At 40.3% G+C, this 6,931-nt stretch overlaps 1 long non-coding RNA gene and 2 other non-coding genes across 4 annotated transcripts; all 3 read right to left on the bottom strand.

Moving 5' to 3' along the window:
- Positions 1-3,696: 3,696 nt before the first annotated feature.
- Positions 3,697-6,628, bottom strand: LOC132841261 (uncharacterized). Of its 2 annotated transcripts, XR_009647890.1 has the most exons (7): positions 6,598-6,628; positions 6,331-6,400; positions 5,618-5,656; positions 5,322-5,362; positions 4,524-4,579; positions 4,218-4,275; positions 3,697-3,867 (listed from the first exon to the last, which is right to left on the bottom strand). It is a non-coding gene; the product is annotated as an uncharacterized LOC132841261 (long non-coding RNA). The 2 variants fall into 2 exon arrangements; XR_009647889.1 differs by lacking the exon at positions 3,697-3,867 and having other exon boundaries at positions 3,874-4,275.
- Positions 6,158-6,291, bottom strand: LOC132841452 (small nucleolar RNA SNORA18). The gene has a single exon (XR_009647924.1). It is a non-coding gene; the product is annotated as a small nucleolar RNA SNORA18 (small nucleolar RNA).
- LOC132841451 (small nucleolar RNA Z40) lies at positions 6,478-6,549 on the bottom strand. The gene has a single exon (XR_009647923.1). It is a non-coding gene; the product is annotated as a small nucleolar RNA Z40 (small nucleolar RNA).
- Positions 6,629-6,931: the final 303 nt, after the last annotated feature.

Raw genomic sequence — 6,931 nt, 5'->3', positions numbered from 1 at the left:
CTCAGGGGGCCAGCAGTTACAGCTTGGTGGACCTGGGATTCAAACTCATGACCTTCTGATCAGTAGTCCAACACCTTAACCATTAGGCTACTCTTTTACATGTTTATTTTTCACAGTATGTTCTACAGTAAATTAGATTACTAGAGAAACCGTGATTTATTCGAATGCATGCGGAACTCGTTGAATTTGTCCAAAACAACAACCACCTTCTGAATAATCACAGGTTTAATCCGAATTCTCAAAAACATTAATGGTAAATCAAGGGACATACAGATTCAGCCATGTGAGATTATCGTCCAGATGAAACTTTTATATTCTCAAACTACAACCTTTCACAGCATGGGACAAAAATATGAATTATTTTTAGATGTAAAATAATCACATTTATAATCACTTTGTACACATTGGGTGTATAAACAACAACAAAAAAATCTTACTTTATTTCTATATTACATTCTTAGTGTTTTTTTTAATTCCCGAACTCACAACTCAAAATTATTGTTTTAATTTAATTTGTTTTCTAGTTGGGGGGGCACGGTGGCTTAGTGGTTAGCACGTTCACCTCACACTTCCAGGTTTGGGGGTTCGATTCCTGCCTCCGCCTTGTGTGTGTGGAGTTTGCATGTTCTCCCTGTTTCTTTTTGGGTTTCCTCCCCCGGTCCAAAGACATGCATGGTAGGTTGATTGGCATCTCTGGAAAATTGTCCGTAGTGTGTGTGTGTGTGTGTGTGTGTGTGCCCTGCGATGGGTTGGCACTCCGTCCAGGGTGTATCCTGCCTTGATGCCCAATGACGCCTGAGATAGGCACAGGCTCCCCGTGACCCGAGGTAGTTGGATAAGCGGTAGAAGATGAGTGTCTGTTTTCTAGTTTTATTACAGTTACAGTCGAGCGTTGGTGTATTAATGCGTGCGTTTATATTCATGTTATTATAATACGTCAGCAGAACGATGTACGAGAGGAAACGTATTGTCTTTATACTGGTTTTTGGGAGCTTCCTGTAAGCAACTTCCAATATTTAGTTGGACATTTAGTTCTAGAGATGTTCAGTATGTGGTGCATGTACAGAAGCCATGGAGATATTTGTTGGGATGTAATACGGACTAAACCTAGACGTGTCTCGCAGAAGCCTAAACACCAATTAAACCTAACACCAACTGGCATTCTGTCTGATTTGTTGTGTCCATGTTGAGCATTAAATGTATTTGTCATGACTCACTTGGATATGGAGCTTGTGCTTGTTCATAAGCAGTTAATATTTTTAAAGGGTTTTTATCTTCAACCATTAAATATAACAAAATCCAAATCTAACAGCTTCTTCAGACCTTTTGTATCATTACATATAAAAGCTGTTCCCTTTTTTTTGTTTGTTTTTTTTTTTTGCTTTTCTGAACTTCTTTGTATGAATTGTTTACCCACTTTCTTCCTTCCTACCTCAGTCGTCTCTGCCCTGCGACGCTCCTCCCGCAGCTCACAGAGCATCAGATATCTTTTGTCCACTTTTCTGGCTTCTGAATCTGATTGGCTCTCGGTGACACAATGAGCTTTTCACAGAAAGATATAGTCACTTCTTTAAAAGCATAATCCCATCTTTAGAAAGGTTTTTAAAGGGTTTTGTGTGAAGCATTGAGCAGAAATTTGGTTAAATGATGTAATCAAGCTTTGTGATTGGACAAACAATCCTGAGATTCCATTGTAAAAAGTGACTGGGGTTAAAAAAATGATTCAAATCCAGTTTGAGTTGTATACAGTACGAAACCTTTCCAAACACTTTAGCTATGCAGGCCACAATATTTGAATGTGATGCAAGAGCGATTGTATTTATTTTCTAATTTTATTTTGTCTTCATTGCTGCTGCTGTCAAACAAAACCCTTCTGATTATGACTTTATGAGAAAGATACACAAACAAGGCATGAATGCATCATGAGTTACTGATTTCATTCCCTTCAGAACTCAGTTTTGATCATGTCATAAAAGGTAGAGAGGCAGATTAATAATTCACAAGTCAGACAAATGTCAGGCTGCTAATCAGACGCTCAGCCACACAGGGTCATAAACACAGGCCTTCATTGTGTGGCGTGGTGATAAGATCCTGTGGCCAAACAAGCTAAATCATGCATCGGATCGGGTCAATAGACAGCCGTCCGTTTAGCTTGAAGACTCCATCGGTGTATCAGCTGATGAGATTTCAGGTCTTTTGTGTTCATAGGTGTTACGTAATAACCAGCAAGTCACTGAGGCTATTTAAGACTCGTGTGAGCCTCGAAGTAACTTTTTATTTATTATTGAGCTGTAAATGGATTAAAGGAAAGGAGGGCTTGTCACTTATCACGTTGAAAACAAGCTGCTGAACAGATTTGGGACGAAGACAGTGGTTTTATTTTATTTTTTTAATTCCTTACTTCAGAAAATTCACGCCTCGATGCTTCTTAAAGAGCCAACACAAACATGGAACATAAAGCAACATGATTACAGCCCAATAACCCAGTTAAAGGAAAGTTTATTCATTAGCCTCATATGTAATAGTTTAAAACCGTGTATTGTGCCAGGATGCTTCGATGAGCAATCCTCAGCAGGATCCAAGCAGGATGTTCCTGGCAGCTAAACTCATGTTTCTTTGACTAACATGCCTGAAGCTCGATCATTACTTTCCACATTTCCTGAGCCAGAGAAAGTGCAAATCAGCAGACTGTAAAACTCAAGACCTTTAACTCGATAAGCACGAAAACAAGAGCCAAGGCCAACCCTTGGGTGTTTATTCTTTTATTGTTTGAGGTCACACCTTTAGTATGAGAGAGAAAAAAATAAGCTTAACGAGCACATAATCCAATTATGTATCAGTGACACATGTATTACAGCATAAAGAGCTTTAGATTCATGACCTTTTGGACTTGTGTAGATCTGATGCAATTGCTTAGTGCAAAATCTTTTCTTTCCCTCCCTCTTTTTAATCCTTAGATTGGGAATGAACATTCTTAAAGAAAAATCCATGTGACAAATTAATAACATGAACCTCATAAGAAGAAAAAAAAAAAACCCCACAGCATTAGGCAAGGTTCATGATGCACATTTTACCATCGTTTTAATCCTGATGAAAACTCATACCAAACCATAAATCTGCCCTCACTCAACACATTTGCGTCAGGCATGAACCAAACCCGACTGTTACTTCTGAAGCTGCAGCATTTTCAGCCAAACAAACAGGCTTTGAGGAGAAAAGGGGGAGCTGAAAGCTGTGCTCTCTGAAGAGAATCCTTTAATCTGCGTCCTGTGACCCGTGGGAAGCGCCAAGAGCCGAGCCTGAGCTCAGCCGAAAGGATTCTCATCTTAATGCTGCTTAAGTGCTCTGTGTTCAGATGTGACGCATGAACATGGCTGGGACTGTGTGCCATGACGCTTTCCACAAACACCTACAAAGATGCAAGCTGCTGTTTTAATCACACCATCACCACATGCGACCAAGTACAGGCGTGTGAGCGCTGACTAGTGCATACAGTAAGCTGCTTTTTAAGCAAGCGCTTCTACCTCCATAAACAATTAGACGCATGTTGCAGCATGTCTAACTCCTTAACCAAGCAAACCTGATACAGACAGCTGGAAACAGGCAGGGCTGCATAACAATATTCCCAGTGGGCCACAAGCTGCTCAAGATGCTATAAAATGACAATAAGCCAGAACAAGACACGAGACAAAAGGGTGAATCTACACTGTTTAATAACAGAAAAAGTTCCTTTTGTGAACTCCTGAGACAAAACATTTCAAATACAATAAGATGAAGCTTTCATTTCAAATCTCAAATGTTTTTATTGGAAACCAGACTGAACTCAGCTGAACTCAGATTAATCATCAGCAGCAGACTCTGGTTCATCTGTTCAATTGAGAAAAAAATAAAATAAAAATAAAATCAGGGTATGCACACTAAAGTCACAAATGTTTTGAAGACTAATGCACAACAGTTGAATTACTGTATGAAACATTTTTTGGTCATGATTTGTACTCAACACTTTACAGCTCTAGACATGTTCTGAGGAGACTCTGCTTTACACCACCAGACTGAAATGTTGCCCTTTGGACAGCAGGCGGCTCATCGACCTGAAACGCCTGCGTGGCATCTCTCAGGGCACTGATGTGGGATCACGGCGTTAAGGATCGCCAGTGGTGCTGCTTGGCTGACCCCCTTTGAAAAGTGATCCATGTGACGCTTTAAAAGAGTCTTACTGTGTGTTGGAGAATCAGTCTGTCAGCGGTGAGAGGCGCGACGCAGCAGATTCACAACCTATTTAAAAAATAAAAGCAATTTTAATACTAGGATTAATAAAAGTAAATAAATAAAAAGACGCGTTTTCAATATGTTCCCAGTAGATCACACCAGTTCTACTGAAGTGAGCCACAGGGATGGGATCTGCTTTCCGGTCATGTCCACAGCGAGACGAGAACTTCACCTCCCGAGAGCTTTGGTATATGACCGATTTAAAAAATAAATAAATAAAAAAGTCAACTGTAAATATGGATAAAGTTAGTCACCTGACTCATTCCTGAATCCAGCTCATGTGTATCGCACAGCCTGCTCAAGTACAGACCTGCAAATGAGAAATTACATCAGCACTACAAACCCTGTTACACACTGACCAGTGCAGTGCAGCAGCCACCACAGAGCTTCAAGCGTTTGTTAGCTTCTGACAGGATTACAAATGTGCGTGCTTGCATGTGCAAAAGGGCGAGTTTCATAAACAAGATCACAGAAACTAGCGTTTAGATTTCAGCACCATAACGAAGGGCAAAAACTAACTCCATGTCAACTTAGTAAATCTCTGCAATATAGTCGGTACTTTACAGGATTTACAGTTACAATTAAGGCAGCGATGATTAAATCATAAAACAGTTGACGGGGCATAACAGAGCCCATTTAAAACTAAAAACAAAATCTTAATGTAACATTTAGGTACATGGACATTAGACATCTTTATTCCTCTCCTGGACTCTTTGAAAACGGTGATTTCCGGCATCCCATCCTGTGTACAAACTCAGAACATGTAGGCAGGATGATCAAGGGCAAAATAAAAACTGCAACAAAAACTTTGAGCTTATGATGACCGCTGGATTCCTCACCAGCTTCAAATGCCTCAACTGTGCATGGTTCTAGTTAACCATCAAGAGTTCTCCAATATACTACAATAACTTACTAATATGAAGCAATCTACCTGCCACCTCACTTTGAATCACATCAGCACAACACACCAACGGTAACATGAGGCTGGTTTTATTCTGGGTGAAATGCTCAGCTTACAGAGGTGACAGGTGTGAAAGCATGTGCATACGTACCCATCGTTCATCAGCACCACAACGAGAAGGTCTCAGCATTTCTACAGGACAGAAATTCACCTTAAGTACACAAGTCAAGATATTCATTTCTAGGCAGTTATTCATCCAGCATGGTTTGTCTCGGCACCATCAGGGACCCAACGCGCGCAGGCTGTAAGGTCCGCGACTGATGCTTATCCGAGTTGCTCTTGCACTGCCATTTGAACACTCCAGTCAGATATACAACTGGATGCAGATACCACACAGTGCGAGAAAACACACTGGAATTGATGGGGAACTTCATGCTTGTGACTCACCTGTGCTGGGACGAGTGCACCCTCATGTGGACACCACCGCTGCAACAAGAAGCAGCAAATTGTTACTTTCTCCAACATTTAAGTTGCACAACATTTAAAGCTCATAATAGCACCAAGTCATTTGCCTTTGTAACTTCATGCTGCATCATTCAAAAATGAAACAAAAAGTACACACCTGTAAATCACTTCATATAACCATTTTATATAACGTATTTAACTTATCTAAGTCTTGTAAAAACTGTATATCCTGCACTTGCTGCTATTGCACTCTGGTCAGACCTAAGCTGCATATCGTTGCCTTGTACTTGTACATGTGTAATGATAAAGTTGAATCTAATCTAATCTTTACTTCCAGCAACTTACTGAAGATTGAAAATTTGATTAGTGAAAGCAGAGCTGTTAATGACAAGTATTTCATTTCACATTTAACTAAGGTGGCTGAAAGCCCATGAATCAAAAAACACTGACTGAAACGTTAAGGCTGATCAAATGGATTGCATTCATCCTCATGCTCGAGGTGCACGGTATATCGGTATACACATTTGTCCTGCAGCATTTTCCCACAGAGTTAATAGCAGTAACAGCATGGGTAAAGCTATACTACAGAGTTCATCTTTGAGGCATTTCCAACGACACGGCTCTACTGCGAGGGGCCAGTCGGGATAGACCTCAGAATCGTGTTTAAAAATAAATAAAAACCACGTCTTAGTTACCTTTGAGAGATCAGTCCCACATGTAGCCTGAACATCTTCAGGGAGCTGGCAAGCCTGCATCGTGCCAGGTCTGGAAAAAACACCACCACAATAAGTAATCGGTTTCAATGACTAAATAAATAGCAATAAATGCTTTTCTAATAAAGGATGTGTTCAGAGAGGCTACTTTCTTTCACGGGCTTAAGAGCAGTTGAACATAAGCCAATCATCATAAGACAAACATTTTAAAAAATATAAAATAAAAGCCAACAAACAAACGAGTTGCACCTCAAGTTTGGCCGGGACGTCCATCCAAATCTAAAGAAACAATAATAATAAATGTTCAGCACATGTTTGAATTTGTCCAGGGTTTATTAAGTGTCCATTCCCATAAGTAGCACTGCTATGAGTGAAGCACAGCAGTGAGTTGCAAGAGAAAAGAGTTGTACTTTTGGCACTGTACTAGTTCCTAAGCCTACCAGAACTAGGCCGTGACTAGGACTGTGCACATGGATAAATGAAGTGAGGATAAATTAAATACTTGCCATTTTGGAGCTCTGGATCCAGGTTAGAATGATCATCCTGTATAGAGGAAGAAGGTGTTAACGAAGGCAAACACAAT

This window comes from Tachysurus vachellii, chromosome 26, assembly GCF_030014155.1.
Source record: "Tachysurus vachellii isolate PV-2020 chromosome 26, HZAU_Pvac_v1, whole genome shotgun sequence".
NCBI classification, from domain to species: Eukaryota; Metazoa; Chordata; class Actinopteri; order Siluriformes; family Bagridae; genus Tachysurus; species Tachysurus vachellii.
This window is presented reverse-complemented; position numbering and strand designations above follow the sequence as displayed.